The 18186-nt window shown below is 40.1% G+C and overlaps 1 protein-coding gene across 6 annotated transcripts in view; it reads right to left on the bottom strand.

Moving 5' to 3' along the window:
* LOC124132806 (G protein-activated inward rectifier potassium channel 3-like) overlaps positions 1-18186 on the bottom strand; it is a 140844-nt gene that overhangs the window by 45347 nt on the left and 77311 nt on the right. Inside the window, exon 1 of one of the 6 annotated variants that reach the window (XM_046496944.2) lies at positions 16665-16740. The exons of 3 other annotated variants lie outside the window; for them this stretch is intronic. The gene's annotated coding sequence lies outside the window, so the exon portion shown is untranslated. Of the gene's footprint in view, positions 1-4596; positions 4789-16664; positions 16741-18186 lie in introns of those variants that run through there. 2 more of the 6 variants (XM_046496945.2, XM_046496943.2) reach the window with 2 other exon arrangements.

Here is an 18186-nt window from a genome sequence, read left to right as displayed (position 1 = left end):
CCATCATAATGCTGGCCAATTGCAGAGTATAATGTGAAACAAAAATGTTGCAGATGAAGGTATTATGCTGTGCTGCAAATATTTAAAACCTTGCCTCGAAATACATTCACAGTTACATAAAAGCTGCTACTTTTACTACTACAATGGACAAACTCCAGGAGTATAGACAACCTGATTTATATGAAAGTGTGAGTGAGTATGGTTTTACGCTGCTTTTAGCAATATTCAAGCAATATCATGGCGGGGACACCAGAAATGGTCTTCACACATTGTACCCATGTCGGGAATCAAACCCGGGTCTTCGCTGTGACGAGCGAACGCTTAAACCACTAGGCTACCCGATCGCCCCGATTTATATGAAGAGAGTCACAGAGTAGGGGTCTATGTACCTTCTAGATCTTGGGAGAAACAACTTCCACTAGTCTCAAGTCTCAGAATAATGCACAAGTTACCATGTCCACAAAACCCTGGCGAGAATGTCAAACTCAATCCCATAACAGTCTGAAACAGAAGACTATACAATCCTGTGCCAGGATCTGTTGACAATGGATTCAAATCTCAGGTTTGACCATTCCCACCGGTTTCAACAAAGAGGCAAATATCCATGACCTGCATCACTTTAAGCTTTCCTCCACATCAAGCCAAAATGATAGGACCATCAAGGTTCAAAATGCACTATAGACCTTGGGGAATGGAGCCTTATTAAAACAGCTGGAACTAACTCTGTCCCAGACTGATGTTGACGTGGTGCAGACCAACATTAGGCTCCATGGAGGGTGATGCAATCAGCAGCGAGAAGAAATGGATCTGATAATCCACAAATCAATGAATCACAACAAAATGGTTATTCTTATCAAAACCACATAAACCGCTGAGCCCGAAAACTGTGCCTTATCTGATTGTCCACAAATTTCTTCTATCATATTTTGATGTATCCCTGCAGGCAAGATTTCTACACAGCAGTTGATGTAAGCTAGTTCACTTGAATGGGTCACAGTCGGTGAATCAATCAGAGAGTGCCTGGAAGTCTGTTTGTTTGTTTGTTGTTTAACACTGCACTCAGCAATAATTCAGACGACGGTCTGTAAATAATCGAGTCTGGACCAGCCAATCCTGTGATTAACATTATGAGCATCGATCCACGCATTTGGGATACGATGACATGCATCAACCAAGTCAGCGAGTCTGACCACCCGATCCCGTTAGTCGCCTTTTACGACAAGCATAGTCGCCTTTTACGGCAAGCATGGGTTGCTGAAGACCTATTCTACCCTGGATCTTCACGGGTCTGTGCATTTAAAAACAGGCAACATAACCCTACATCCTGTTTCATGACCTGATTCAACATTGGGTCAATCCATGTTGAAAAATAAATAATTCATCTAAACATAAGCAGAGAGACAATTTTCTTGATTTTCATCACCATATGAAATTTCTTTAGATAACTTTAACTATATGCTTTAACACATAGGCTAGTTTACAGAGATACAGGTGATAGTGATAATGACAGGAGAGTTTGTCACGTGCTTCAGTCAATTACAAACAGAAATACAATAGGCATGTTACAAACAGGAAGCCAGTCATACATTGACAGCCCCACATAGACAGGCAGCTGTGTCACAGCACAACAAACTATATATCTTAATGGAAGGGATCAAGTTTTACCGGACTCTGCTTGGGCAGTGAGAAGGAATACGAATACACTGGAGTGAGTGAGTGAGTGAGTGAGTGAGTGAGTGAGTGAGTGAGTGAGTGAGTGAGTGAGTGAGTGAGTGAGTGAGTGAGTGAGTGAGTGAGTGAGTGAGTGAAACCTGTGGGGAATCAAACCTGGCTTATCGCTTGACAAGCGAATGCTTCAACCACTAGTGCTTCAGTCAATTACAAACAGAAATACAATAGGCATGTTACAAACAGGAAGCCAGTCATACATTGACAGCCCCACATAGACAGGCAGCTGTGTCACAGCACAACAAACTATATCTCTTAATGGAAGGGATCAAGTTTTACCGGACTCTGCTTGGGCAGTGAGAAGGAATACGAATACACTGGAGTGAGTGAGTGAGTGAGTGAGTGAGTGAGTGAAACCTGTGGGGAATCAAACCTGGCTTATCGCTTGACAAGCGAATGCTTCAACCACTAGAGTTGAGTGAGTGAGTGAGTGAGTGAGTGAGTGAGTGAGTGAGTGAGTGAGTGAGTGAAACCTGTGGGGAATCAAACCTGGCTTATCGCTTGACAAGCGAATGCTTCAACCACTAGAGTTGAGTGAGTGAGTGAGTGAGTGAGTGAGTGAGTGAGTGAGTGAGTGAGTGAGTGAGTGAAACCTGTGGGGAATCAAACCTGGCTTATCGCTTGACAAGCGAATGCTTCAACCACTAGACAAGATGTCCCGCCTCCCACAACTTTGAGAGAGAATCAGAATGATCCATCACAGTTATTTTCAATTGCATCAGTGGAAAATGCTTAGCACAGGCAATACCATCTAAAACAGCAATATCCTTAATATTGCAAGTGCTTGTCTACACCTACCTACTGCACACACAGTTTGAATACTTATTTCCTCCATAATATTTTCAGCCATCATCAAGTATTATGTTTTCTTTTATGTTTATGATGGCAGAGAAAATAATGGAAAATTAACATTCACCATTTTTAATATTATTTCTGATGAGTAACCTTGATGTACGAGTTTCTTGTGAATCACTGAACAAGATATGCACTATATATCAGATAACAACTGTCAGGCATGTTAATAATAATCCAGACATTAGGTATATAAAATATGCAGAATAACAATGGTGAAGATTTTGCCAAAACATTTATGATAAAAAAGCAGAGAACATCTTGTCTAGTTTCCAAGGGAAGTTGAGGATTAAGCAAGTTGTGCTTCATCAATTCCTGGAGGAAACTTAATTATGATAAACCCTCAGGGGTTGAAAGTTGTACTACAATGTGTGTGTGTGTGTGTGTGTGTGTGTGTGTGTGTGTGTGTGTGTGTGTGTGTGTGTGTGTGTGAGTGAGTGAGTGAGTGAGTGAGTGAGTGAGTGAGTGAGTGAGTGAGTGAGTGGGTGGGTGAGTGAGTGAGGCCCCTGCAATCCTGCCATCAACGACTTGCTTGTCTGCTCTGTACTACCAGATTTCCTTGTCTATAGTACACAACTGAGAAAAATGCTCACCTTCAATTCTTTGGTAAATGTTTTGGGAAGAGTTGTTTATCGCTACACTCAGCAATATTCCAGCTATATGACAGCGGTGTGTAAATAATCGAGTCTGGGCCAGACAATCCAGTGATGTCATCATGAACATCGATCAACGCAATTGGGATACGATGACATGCATCAACCAAGCCAATGAGCCTGACCACCCAGACACGCTGTTTCAGACTATTCATCTCACTAATGGATATACATACATGTATATCATAATCATATTATTTTTTTCTAGATACAGGTTCACGTATCTGCCACCTCTATATATTTGAAATGTGAAAAATTGATAAACTGGAAAGCACCATTCTTTTTACAATATTCAGGTAAGTACTGAAATACAAGAAAATAGCATGAGATGCCCATTTTTCCCCCCACCTTCCATGAAGGAATTTACAAAAACAAAATTTTCAACCTCAGTTTGGTCTCAAGGCAACACTCAGATCACATAGCCTTTTAATATAAATATTTCACCAACCTGTGATCCTTTTTCATATAAAAACATAAAAAGATATACAAATCGCAATATAAAATATATAACACACTGATATGTTGTAAAAGAATTCAAAACATGTGCTCATATATCCCTAAAAACATATTACATATGGATAAATAGATAATAGTGATATCAGATAACCCAAACCTTCGTAACCATTATGTGGAACAACAATGCCCTCCGAGATAAGTTACAGCCAGGAATATGTATCTCTGTCAGGTAAATACAAATCTGTTCCACAATGAAACACTTCTGCCCAGGATATCCTGCTATATAGCTCTACTATCATTACAACAGTCTAGAATGTACATTGTATGTTTACCCATGCACTGTTTCACACAAAGAAACCACACACAATAGAAACGATAATTAAACATAAGTTATTCTACAATTTCACACCAGTTCAATGACACTGGGATATCAATACTATCACACTGCCTAATGGCGAAGAACAACAGGCATAGTGGGATACTTACATTGTAAAAGGCAACAGAAGGAAAGACATTTAATCCATTCCAGCATTCAATGGCAAATAAACAGCCATCATCCACTCAGGATTACAAATTAAATACTGCAAACTTCAACCAGTATCTTCCCAACACAGATTTGTCAACTGTGGTTCACAATTACAAATACAACGCACCAAAAGAATTTGTCAAACACACCTGTGAACTGTAGTGTCCGACATCCAGACACGTTCAATAAGTTAGCCAACAGACCTTACCAACACCTCTATGACAAATAACAAACCCAATCACCAAACACATTTCCTATTGAAAAGAGTAGTGATAGTAAAACCATCATTTCTATAGGAATCTGGGTGATGCTCTCTCAAGCATCACAACTGGATCACTGCCCACACAAATCCATAATGAAGAGGGCAGTCGCATTGCCTACCTGAATCCACGGAATTGCGACAGGACAATTCTTATATGTAAGTATCCACAGATCAACATGCCCTAGCATAAGCACACCTGTCGTGACGAGCTCCACACTGGCTCCGACAAAGGAACAACTACAGTCTCACACCTGGGCAGCTGATGATTAGCAACATGATCTTCATCAACGGCTGGTCCTACGTCGACTGAGTGCTAACTGTGGCAGCAGACGCAACAGCTCGTAAGAATTGTGTTATGGTGGCAGTAGGCCAGCATTTTATCTCTTGCGACAGACAGGGCTCCCTATCAGTACAAGTTCACATCAGTATATTTTTTTGAGATCACCCATCCCCATAGGTGAACACTGGATGAAGCCATTTCCACACATTGGCTGTTGCGGCATCGCACGAAATGTCCATCAACACATAGATCAGTTCCTTCTGTCTCAGATGGCAAACACGTGGTATCAGCGATCCTGGTCGCTGCTTCCTCATCTTCAAGTCGCTCCCAGGATCAATTCTTGCCTCACGAAAAATTCAATATGATTGTATCACAAGGAAGTGTGTGTGCTTGTGCTCGTGTGTGTGTGTGTGTGTGTGTGTTCCCTTCTGAAATCATCTGCCAATCCAATTCCTATCATACAAGATTTGGAATAATTAGTTTCTTAATGAGCCATAATATGGGTTTTTATTATCTTGAAAAAGAATTATTCAGAAATATATTTGATTATATTCTTGAAATGTATTTTGAAGTATGTACCAATTATAATCATCAAAACAAAAAACATGATGACTTTCAAAATAATACTGAAAAAAGAGATTAATGAAAAAGATGTGGGAGTTGGAAAGCCAATTTTTTCTCAAGGCCGAGATACTCATTGGAAAACAGGACGACTAGATCTGATATTAATTAGCATACAACTGTCAATATAACTACATTTCGTAATTCAAATAAAACATCATGTTCGGACTTGTGTAAATGACGTTTTCGAAATCAATAGAAATCTGTGGAGTATGGCGTATTGACTTGAGTGACTGTTCGGTCCTCTGATTGGTGATCAGGTCCTCAATCCCACTGCCTAATCATGATCATGACTTGAATACTCACAACACACTGACAGCTAGGTTGACCTTTCTCAAGTTCTTTGTTGGGTTTTGTTTTTATTTCTTGCTGTTATCATTCACTTCATGCAGTACAAAAAGACCCTCAAGAATGTGCATGCAATTTATTGCAAGAATCCCAAGTCCTAGCTGAAGTAACAGGGGATGATGATGATCTGCTTAAAGGTGAAGGAATCTCTGGCTTATCCACTGGCTAGATGATGTCGGGCTTATCCACTGGCTAGATGATCTCTGGCTTATCCACTAGCTAGATGATCTCTGGCTTATCCACTAGTTAGATGATCTTGGGCTTAAACACTGGCTAGATGATCTCTGGCTTATCCACTGGCTAGATGATCTCTGGCTTATCCACTGGCTAGATAATCTCTGGCTTATCCACTGGCTAGATGATCTTGGGCTTATCCACTAGCTAGATGATCTCGGGCTTATCCACTGGCTAGATGATCTCTGGCTTGTTTCACTAGCTAGATGATCTCTGGCTTATCCACTAGCTAGATGATCTCTGGCTTATCCACTGGATAGATGATCTCTGGGTTAAACACATGCTACATGATATCTGGGTTATCACTGGCTAGATTATATCTGGCTTATCCACTAGCTAGATGATCTCTGGCTTATCCACTGCATAGGTGATCTCTGGCTTATCCACTAGCTAGATTATCTCTGGGTTCTACACTGGCCAGGTGATTTCTCAGTTATACAGTGGCTAGGTCATCTTTTGGTTATACACAGGCTAGGTGATCACTGAGTTATAACAATGGGAGCCTAGATGTGCCCTAGGTTATAACACTGAGAGTCTATGGCTAGATAAGCTCTATTTCACAATACTGGGGAGGTGATCTCTGGGTTATACCATAATGGGAGCCTAGATAAGCTCTAGGTGATAATACTGGATAGGTGATCTCTGGGTTATACCATACTGGGAGCCTAGATAAGCTCTAGGTCATAATACTGGGTAGGTGATCTCTGGGTTATACCATATTGGGAGCTAGATAAGAATATATGTCTCCAGCAACCGATGTTGGGTGGTCAGGCTCAATGACTTAATTGATTGTATGTCATTCTTTCCCAATTGTATGGATCGATGCTCATGATGGCAATCACTGGATTGTTTGGTCCAGGCCTGAATATTGATGAGTGTGGCATTAAAAAAAGAAACAAAAAAGCAACACACTCCACAAAACTAAAAAAACCCAAGTCAAATCATAACAAACTCAAATGTTCCAGAACTCTTTTCTGTTTGATTTTACCCAAGCTTCTAACATGATGTCATTTGATCTTCTGTCACTACGAATTCATACCTTAACTGTCAAAGATGTCAAGATACCTCCAACTCCTTTTCAAAACAACAATACAAGAAACCTGTGGGCCATAAATACGATCCCACACACTTTTTATCATTGAACCAGAATTCCATGATCTCTCATGGACCTTCTTCAGTATCAATAATACATTATGCTATTAACTATCTAGTGGGTTTGCAGAGCTGAACACATTTCATTGACGTCAACATCTCTCAAAGAAGCATAATGTTTCCACTGGTGCGATCAGATAGGTATATATTGGGGCACACATTGAATCTGCATTATTTAGCCATCATTACTACCTTTATAAACTGCCCGGTCTCTACAAACACAGAGAAAAAGCTTCCTTCCTTCAGTGCCTGCTATACATGACAGACTATGAATTGTCACTTGAATCTTTTCTCTGCAGCAAATACTCGCCGTATCTAGTACAAGCTCCTCTATGCTCCCTAGAGCGGGAGTTTTATAGCTAGAGGGGTTTCCCAAATAAGCCTCTCTCCTGGCACTGCATGGCTACCAGAAGTCCATGGTCATGGAATGACTACTCCTCGTTCCAGGGTCGGCCTTGAGGATCAAAATGGCAAGGGATTGTGTGTTATTGTAAAAATGGTCTTATGGATTTGTAAACTTATATTTCAATGTCTCTAGTACAGAACCTCAAATAAAAATATAGAAAAGCTCCTCAACTTGCACAAGTCTTAAAAGCAAAAATTATTAGTTTAAATCATAATTTCTAGATTATACAAATAATAAGAACAAGTTGTCCCTATGAAAGACTTGCGTCCTTACTGTCCACTTATCTAGACTTGCCTATTAGGAGGATAGAATTACTACACCCCCCATGGACTTTTCTTTCAGTACAGCCTTGGAGCAAGGCTACAAAACTCCCACAATGTCTGCTATACAGCATGTCAAGGTTTCAACAGTTCTCTGCATATTCTACTCAAATGAGTCATTTGGTTGGTTGGTTGGTTGGTTTGTTGTTTAATGCCGCACTCAGCAATATTCCAGCTATATGACGGCGGTCTGTAAATAATCGAGTCTGAACCAGACAATCCAGTGATTTATGTCATGAGCATCGATCCACACAATTAGGATCGATGACATACATCAACCAAGTCAGCGAGCCAGACCACCCGATCCTGTTAGTCGCCTTTTACAACAAGCATAGTCACCTTTTACAGCAAGCATAGTCACCTTTTATGGCAAGCATGGGTTGCTGAAGACCTGTTCTACCCCGGAATCTTCACGGGTCTAATAACATTCTTACCTAGTTCAAATATCAAGGGGTATCAAAGGGTTCGAATCCCAAATTTGCCCTGATTAAGTTTCCTGGTTTGTAAGCACCATTGTCATAGTCATGGATTTCCTCAAAGTGGTAAACATCTAAAACCTGCACCTTATCAACCATGTTCCAACTCAATCTCACTCACTCACTCCAAACATCAGAGCATGTTAGTTTGTGGCATTAATCAAGTTTCAAAGATCAAATTCCAAAAAGGTTAAATGAATTGGTTTTTCCAATAATTGTATGTTCCGGAATAAATAATCAACAAAAGGTAAAATGTTAACATGAGACAGCCAATTCTTCCTCATGTTTCATCCAAAGCCATCACAGAATCTGGCTGCACTGGTGACCATGTTAAATCCCTTTATTAATATATACAACTACAACTCTCAAAGTCCACAAACTCAAGCTTTGAAAAAACGCCTGGGTTCTACAGTAAATGTCCTCCAACAATCACCTTGAAATTACAAATCTGGCCGAGACAGATTAATCACATGTGGATAAGTAGTTTACATTTTATGCAATGAAACAATTGGCAAAACTCCAACAACCATTCTTTTACATCACAACAAAAAAACCAGCATCATTTTACAATCTGACCGAAACTTAGAAACGAACCATGGCACTAAAACTGTTGAATCTTATAAACAAAAAACCTCAGCCAATCGCCTCACCCTCACTATCCAGTACACAATACTCTGCATAAGTAATACCAATTACACGCCAGCGAGCCATGTTGACACATCGCTTCAGTTCATGTCCCACAAGACTCAGCCAGTAATGAGGAATCAAAATGTTCCAAGTGCTGTAATTACCACCCAGCTTCCAACCCCCACACCCCCACACACCACTCCACGCATCTTGCTTCAGCTTCCTGGAACCTCCTCCGCTGACACCACCAACTCAAGATGTTGCAATAGCGTGTGACAAAGTCTATCCATATGAGGGCCTGTAAAACCTCAGCTTAGGGAAGCTAATAATTCTAGAAGCTGACAAGTTTTTTCTGCCCTGAAGGCAAAAAGTTTCCAGTTGATAAAGGAAATCTGCTGCATTAGAAATTGCCGAAGCACCTTGATATGCAAGAATATAATGGACTGCATGAATCTCAAAGGTTGAACACATTTTGAGTCACTTCATGTACAGTGGGTAACAAGTTACTTTTTAATCAACTTAATACATAATGATTTTGCGAAAAAGGAATTTCAAACAGATACTATTTTTTACGCTGAAGTGCCGTCTTCTCGCAATAATGGAATATAAGAGTGTTTCAAGGAATTAAAACCCATGCTATGACATAAACGAACAACTAGTGATTATTATTCCTTTTATATCATAATGGTACGAATCTTCAGACACAAATGACACATTATTATGAGCAGTTCTGTTGACATGATGACATTAATTCATTAGGTTGGTTGGTTGGTTTGTTGTTTAACGCCGCATTAAGCAATATTGCAGCTATATGACGGCGGTCTGTAAATAATCGAGTCTGGACCAGACAATCCAGTGATTGATATCATTAGGACTCAATCAGACCACAGTGTCTAAGTTAGTTGCAGAAAAAGGGAACCGGATCGAGATATCTTACAAATATATTTTGAACAACTAACATTTGACTAAACAGCAGTAACCATTTCAGGTAAAATCTTTTACATACATATTGACAACATATTGTTCTGTGATAAAAAATAATTCTGTTATGAATTTTTAAAACTTTCTCCTGCATGGTACTCTTTCTCAAAGAGGATTCAGTTTGCAAATGTCCTACGCATGAAATAATCAATCAGAGATGACCATTAGTGCTATGTTCACAAAACACCATACAGACTAACATTGATTCTCTGAAAGGAAAATATACTCCTAAAAACGATTGATGAACACCCAATTCACCCATACAGACTAAAGCAACATGAAAGAGTTGGGTGTTCCTTAACTGTTTTTAAATACTATATTTAAGCCATCATGTTTAAAGAAATCAAAGAATCGCCATGTTGACAAGATGTTCAACCTCAGTTCCAGATATTTTGATGACCTATTACTTCCAACAATGCCAGTATAGATGAGTATTTCACCATATTCAGCCACCAGAGATGGAAATCAAAGCAACGATGGAGAAACTATATTAAGGGTCTCGTCTGGATCTGAGCATAGAAAATCAAAATGATGGCAGCCTCTGTACCAGGTTTGTGTGACAAGAGGGATGATTTTTCAATTTTCCCCATTGTGAATTCCCACTTCATGTCAAGTAATATACCATCAGCACCAGCTTATCGGCTGACATACATGGCTGATTGTTCTCTGGCACTGGCATTTTGAAATCATTGATTATATTTACCTCTATATTTGGAAAATTTTCCAAAATAACTTCCCATTTTATGACATGAGGTTTCACATCCTGGTGAACACTTAAAATGCATGTGGGTATCCAATAATACCTGGTGTGTTGTCCAGAAGCTTCGTCATAATGGATTATCATTTCCTTTCACTATAAAAAGCTTGATATAAAAGTTTCAAGATACATAAAAGAGTGATTGATTGAGTGAGTGAGTGAGTGAGTGAGTGAGTGAGTGAGTGAGTGAGTGAGTGAGTGAGTGAGTGAGTGAGTGAGTGAGTGAGTGAGTGAGTGAGGTCATTTAAACAATGTGCAGACAACATAATATCCACAGGAAAACCATGAATCGGCTTCGCACAATATACCCTTGTGGGAAATCAAACACAGGATATTGGCATGATGAACGAACACTTTAACCACAAGGCTACCCAACCACCCCTTATAAGTTTCTGGAACACTTATACCCAACACCAGAGACTCACTACTATAAACACCACAAGAACATACCTCTTTAGAAACAACAGCTACGATGATTTATTAATCTAAAACAAACCAAAACCCCTAGTGTCCACTTCAGCTTTTACCAAACATGACCAGATTTCATAAACATCAGGAATCCAGTGAAACAAACGAGAAGTAGACTACAATTGAGCCTAGGAGCAGACGGCACAGTTGGCGCAGATGCACGTCTGCTTCTTCCATTATCTGCTATGGACTCCTTAAGACACCATCGGGGAAAATCCTAAATGCAAGTGGTAGCGTCGTTGTGTTTCCAGGTTTATACTTTAATGTTTCTTCATAACATCTGATGTGTACTTGCAACACCTGACAATGCCTGCCGGCCAGACTGGAGCTTAAATTAGCACCAGTGGGGGTCTGCAGACTCTCTCCCTGTCTGACACGTAATCTTTAAACATGATTTATTGCTAACACCTCAAATAATATTTTTCGTTTGTTCTTTGCTAAGCAAAGAGAAAAATAATTATATGGAACGGTAAAAGGCTAATACGGACAAGCGGTTGCTACTGTAAACAATGAAGAAATGTTTATAATCACGACCCCCAACACACAACCTGTATTTATTGTAGACGATGGTGATAGTTTCAAAACACTGAACGTCAAAGGGTAATTACTGGTATCCAATTTACCAGGTTTTGCACGATTATCAAATTCAGGAGATAACAGGAGGAAAAGCATCAGCTTAAAAAGAAATCGCAATCTGACTTATTTGAGGAGTGAGTAAGTTCAGGTGTCCTCACTACAGCATGTCAGCTTAATGGGGGAGAAAAACTGAAAGTGATGCTGGCTGCAGATGGTAACCTCTTTGATTTATGAGTGAGTGAGTGAGTGAGTATGGTTTTACGCCGCTTTTAGCAATATTCCAGCAATATCATGGCGGGGGACACCAGAAATGGGCTTCACATATTGTACCCATGTCGAGAATCGAACCTGGGTCTTCAGTGAGAAGAGTGTACGCTTTGATTTATGACACCCATGAGCAGGGTGCTGACTGATTTTGGATTCAAATCAGTTGAAAGAATATCATGGGTTGCAAATCTGCATAGAGGACAGTGGCGCCTTACACCGTTTGGCCGCCCTGTCCATGGTTGTATTTAGAGGGGAGGGGAGGGGAAATGGGGTTTAACATCAAGTTCAACATTATAGCACTTACATAGCGATGTGCATGCATGTGTGGGTGTGTGTGGGGGGGCTTCCTTGTTTAGTACACTCACTCTGAGACGACCGAGCATCTGGCATCAAAACAACAGTACCATGATATTATGTCTTTTAGTATGATGTGGCCATAGGAGGTGGCCAGCTGAAAAAGGAAAACAAAGGTAAATAGTTGGTAAATACTGCCTTAGGAGTGGTGATTAGGCAAATAGTAATTCTATCTCCTTGATCGATTTTCCTTGTATTTGCATACCTGGTACACTAATCGATGTTAATGAGGCAGATGACACATACGACATCTCTCAGGCAGCTGACAGTACCACTTACATAACGTTGTCTGCTAGACGCTACTCTTACACTGTTCAAATAAATTCACATAGCAGAGGCCTTTAGTCTCTAATAGCTAGAGGAAAGGACTTAAATATCAATGAAAGGTTATATTCTATTTGCCACATTTGTGAACACGGTCTATTCACTAAAATAGAATTCTTTGCAGATACAAGTATCTATTCAACTAGGATTATAATCACCATCATCATCATCATCGTCACTATGATCATCATGAGACAAATATTCCTTTTGAATGCAATTCAGGCTCATGAAACCATCCAAATTTAAGCCGAAATAATTAATTTACACAGATTAAAACATTTCTCTTCCCACAAACAATACGTATGCTAGAAAATGCCACCATTTCTCTTCTCCTTTAAAGACTATTTCATCTTTTTAATTAAACAAGAGTGACCTCGACCTTTGACTCATCTGTACATCAAAGCAGCAGCAGCAGCAGCAGCAACAGCAGCAGCAGCAGCAGATGGCTGACCACCGAGTCACTTAGCATGGTCCCTAATAACACTTCAAAACATTACCGAAGGGTTGTGGGCACACAAATCACTCTGTGGAATTTGACTTCATCCCCGTTTCTTACGCTTTGACCAATCTCATGGGAACACTTTCAGACAAATTAGACAAATACCAATCCATGAGAGGGACCAAGAGCTGTGAATGCAGCCCGCATGAGGCAGGCGAATTCTATCAAAGCTCCCAACTGTCAGTTTATGACGACAAAACACACTTCAGAATGTGTAGATCAATCAGCAGTTTGTAGCAATGTGGATAGAATGTAAATGTTTTGTTTGTTTATTGTTTAATGACTCATTCAGCAATATTCCAGCTATATGATGGCTGTCTGTAAATAATCGAGTCTGGACCAGACAATCCTGTGATTAATATCATGAGCATCGATCAACGCAATTGGGATAGATGACATGCATCAACCAAGTCAGCAAGCCTGACCACCCGATCCCGTTAGTTGCCTCTTACGACAAGCATAGTCGCATTTTACTGCAAGCATGGGTTGCTGAAGACCTATTCTACCCCGGATCTTCACGGGTCCATGTAGTCGTACTTAATGATGGTGTCTGGTCTGTTTGTTTGATTTTTAGTTATTTGTTTTGTTTAAAAATTCACTCAGCATTACGATGGCGATCTATAATCTGTAATTGGATCTGGACCAGATAATCCAATGATTGATAACATGAGCATTGATCCATGCAATAGGGATAGATGACATGCATCAACAAAGTGGGAAGCCTGACCACAGGATTCATTCAGTCACCTCTTACGACAAGCATGGGTTGCTGGGGACATATTCTGACCCACAATCCCCACAGATTTGTCTGCATTGAATTGAATAAATGAATTAAATGAAACAATATCTGAAACAACATCAGTATCCAAAATGATGTTCAGGTTAAAAACTATTAAACTTCTGATTACTCATTCTTACTTTTGTTTGACCCTAGCCAAAGTAATTCGAGCACATGTGTAGTATATGGTTAGAACTATGGGCTCTCAAAATAAAACAATACTACACTACAGATAAAACAGATATGAGCAATACTTCAGGAATGGCAATATTGAGTTGTGTATGCTGCAATGTTTAAATATTCGCAGTCCTCCATAATTTATCATTAAATCATCACCATCATCATCATCATTATCATACGGCTGACAGATTATAAGCATTTAAATCTCTGCAAAGATTAAGCATCAGTATGGTTGGTTGGTTTGTTGTTTACACCGCACTCAGCAATATTCCAGCTATATGACGGCGGTCTGTAAATAATCGAGTCCGGACCAGACAATCCAGTGATTGACATCATGAGCACTGATCCACGCAATTGGGATTGATGACATGCATCAACCAAGTCAGCGAGCCTGACCGACCGATTCCGTTAGTCGCCTTTTACGACAAGCATAGTGGCCTTTTACGACAAGCATAGTGGCCTTTTACGGCAAGCATGGGTTCCTGAAGACCTATTCTACCCCGGAATCTTCACGGGTCGATTAAGCATCAAATAGCTGTAGAAGAAAACAAACTCCACATAATGATATCAAACATGGGGAGAAGTGAGTCTGGTTTTCCGCCGCTTTTAGCAATATTCCAGCAATATCAGGACGAGGGACACCAGAAATCGGCTTCACCCATTGTACCCATGTCAGGAATCGAACCTGGGTCCTCCGCGTGACGAGCGAACGCTTTAATCAGAAGGTCACCTACCCGCCCCACATATCATACCATGGCATATAATAACGATCAGAAAAGTTATCAAGGGCTGCAGTTCTTTCCTTGAAGCACAGTTGAGCTACAACAAATGGCTGCTACCGGACCCTGATTGGATTATTTATACTTGTGGCCATCACGACACACACCATCACAACCAACATCTATTAAAGCGTTATTAAGTCCTAAAAAATTCTTGTTCCCACCTGAAATCCTTCTTTTTCAAGGGGCAAAATGCACTGGATAGAGCCATCCAAAATATCCTACATCAAAGGCACTTAATAAATTGTGCTAACAAAAATAAAATATTATACAGCTGTTTCCACACAGTTAATCTGTCAGCATGTTAAATATAGATATCAACCACTCCTCCAGCAGCAGCTTCTTTTTTCTCAATGATCATCTAAAAACACAGGTAAAATAATGTTATCCCACTGGTTCGAAAAAGCACACTGATCAACCTTTACACACCTGGTCGACCCCTGTCGATATTTACGTGTTTGGCAAGAGCGTTTTGCTGCCTTCACCTGGCGGCCAGAAAGACATTATTTACCTCACGCGGAGATGCAGAAAACAAACAGCGTAAGTCACTAGGCTGACCTCACCCCATACTGTAAACCAGTTCCTTATCCTATAACTTCTTTCCTCAGTCATTGGTCTTGTACCCACATATAAAAACATATTCATGCAAAGGACAAAGATCCAAATCAGAAAGAAGGGTAAACCTGTCTGTGTCAACCATCACAAAATGTAACATTCCTACACAGGAAAATTTTGAATTCTGTGGCATCCCGATCTGTGGAATTCTTTATATTTTTAATACCTAATTAATATATTTAAACCTAATTCCTCAAAGGAACCTGTTCTTGAAGACAATTCAGCATGAAATTGTCACACGCACAAAATAATCTGTCAGGCTGAATATCAGTTCACAAAACACCATATAGCCAGATATTAATTCTGTGAAATCAAAATATTTTTTGAAGACAATTTGGGTTAATTTGTCCAGTTAAGCGACTCACTTATGCAACGTCTGACTTATGCAACGTCTGACTTATGCAACATCGTAACGCCAAAGTCACAAATTAAGGCCTCAAATTAATCAGGTTGGTTGGTTTGTTGTTTAACGCCGCACTCAGCAATATTCCAGCTATATGACGGCAGTCTGTAAATAATCGAGTCTGGACCAGACAATCCAGTGATTAATATCATGAGCATCGACCAACGCAATTGGGATCGATGACATGCATCAACCAAGTCAGCAAGCCTGACCAACCGATCCCGTTAGTCGCCTTTTACAACAAGCATAGTCACCTTTTACGGCAAGCATGGGTTGCTGAAGACCTATTCTACCCCGGAATCTTCACGGGTCAAAATTAATCAGGACTGAGCCAGATTTTGTGACTGTTTTTTTTGCAAAGGATGTGAACAGAATACTGAAAAACTTCATTTATTTTAAACCTTTTTTAAAAGATGTGACTATTCAACAGAAGTGACTATTCTCCAGAAACAGTGACTATTCAGCAGAGGTGACTATTCTCCAGAAACAGTGACTATTTAACTAGGAAGTGATTAGTCTCCAGAAACAGTGACTATACAACAGAAGTGACAATTCAGCAGAAGCAGTGACTATTCAATATTCGACATAAGTGACCATTCTGAGACAGAAGTAAATGACTTGTGGGTGGGCCACGTGTATGAGAATGCTGACCAATAGGTGTTGGTGCTTCACCTGCTGCCCGTCAGTCAGTCAGTACTTACTAGGGCGGAAGTGACCTCAAGTTGTCCAAGAATAACCTTACCTACATATCGGCCATTCCTGGCTATCTGCTGCTGACCAGTGCAGGGTTTGAGGTAAGGTCATGACAGGGTATTCACGTTCCTGGAACTGGACATGAGATATACCATACTTTCACTACACACTCATCCAAGGAATTTGACCACCTCTGTAGTCTAGTGGTAAAAGCGCCCGGAGAGCGGAAGGTCCGGGGTTTGATCCCCTGCCGTGTCATACCAAATGACGTTAAAAGATGGTATTTTTTGTTACCCTGTCTGGCGCTCGGCATTAAGGGGCTAAAACAAGGGCCGGTCGGCTCAGAGTCAGTATACTGTATCTGAATGGGGTATTCATGTTAAATTGCGGCATGGTATCTCAGTGAGCTAGCACTATAAATCGGCATCAGTCCGGACTAGTACAAGCAGCCACACATACACTCACACTCACACGCACACGCACACGCACACGCACACGCACGCATGCACGTCGCTATGTAAGTGCAATAATTTTGGATGTGACATTAAACCCCATTTCACATCACCTCCAAGGAATTCCATTTGCACCAGTGTTTGTTCATAATTGGGCCATTTTGAAATTTGGGTATGCCTTCAGGCCCGATTCTATCAAAGGATGTTTCAATTAGTCACAAAGCTGGCTGCTTCATACCAATGGAACTTCAAAATTGTCTTAATTCAGTTGGGTTGGGTTGGGTTGGGATGGGTTGGGCATGAACTCTCAAATCCTCTATCCATTGTGGCAAAGCTCATGTCTACATAGAACCTGAAGTAATTTCAACATTTTGTAAAGAATTATTTTGACAAAGATCCCTTCAAGACAAAACAAACTTCTGCAATTACCACATATGATGAGGACGTCACACAGTGATGAGGACGTCAACCCCCAATTTAATCTGTGTAGGTTAAGTGAATGAGTCAGCTGACAAATCACAAAGATAATAGTTTGGCCAAATAGCGACCATATGGGTTAAGTGAGTGAGTTGATAGAAATCCCTGCCTCACATCATTTCACTTGATGCAAAATTGTGCAAAGTTTATGCTTCAAGTGAATTAAATTACATCCACAGACAGTTTTATGTACACAGATGCCTTGAACAATCTGTTCAAAATAAACTTAACTAAAAAAAAAATCCCCCATTTCACTTTTTTTTATAAATTGTATGGAAATGTAATAATTGAGGTGTTGTAGCCATATATAAAATTGTAATTCAACCCATTGTGCAATTCAAGTTTTCATCATCTGCAAAAATAAATGCCTCCCAACTCACATTTCCATAACAATATGAAAAACTAATAACTATTCAAAATTGTTATTCAGCAAAGAAACAAACATTGTATAATACACGTTAAATACTGTCCTAATCTGCAATTATTCACAACAGATATATTGTTCCTGACAAAATGTTCACGCACATCCTAAGTACTGTTTCCTATATACATATCCCCATGTGTGTCCTACAACAGAGGAAGCCAACTCACACAACAATGGCATGAGGAAATAACAAAGCACTTACACCAAATGGTTCAGAG

Source organism: Haliotis rufescens, unplaced genomic scaffold (assembly GCF_023055435.1).
Source record: "Haliotis rufescens isolate VD_foot unplaced genomic scaffold, xgHalRufe1.0.p SCAF_11, whole genome shotgun sequence".
Lineage (NCBI taxonomy): Eukaryota > Metazoa > Mollusca > Gastropoda > Lepetellida > Haliotidae > Haliotis > Haliotis rufescens.
This window is presented reverse-complemented; position numbering and strand designations above follow the sequence as displayed.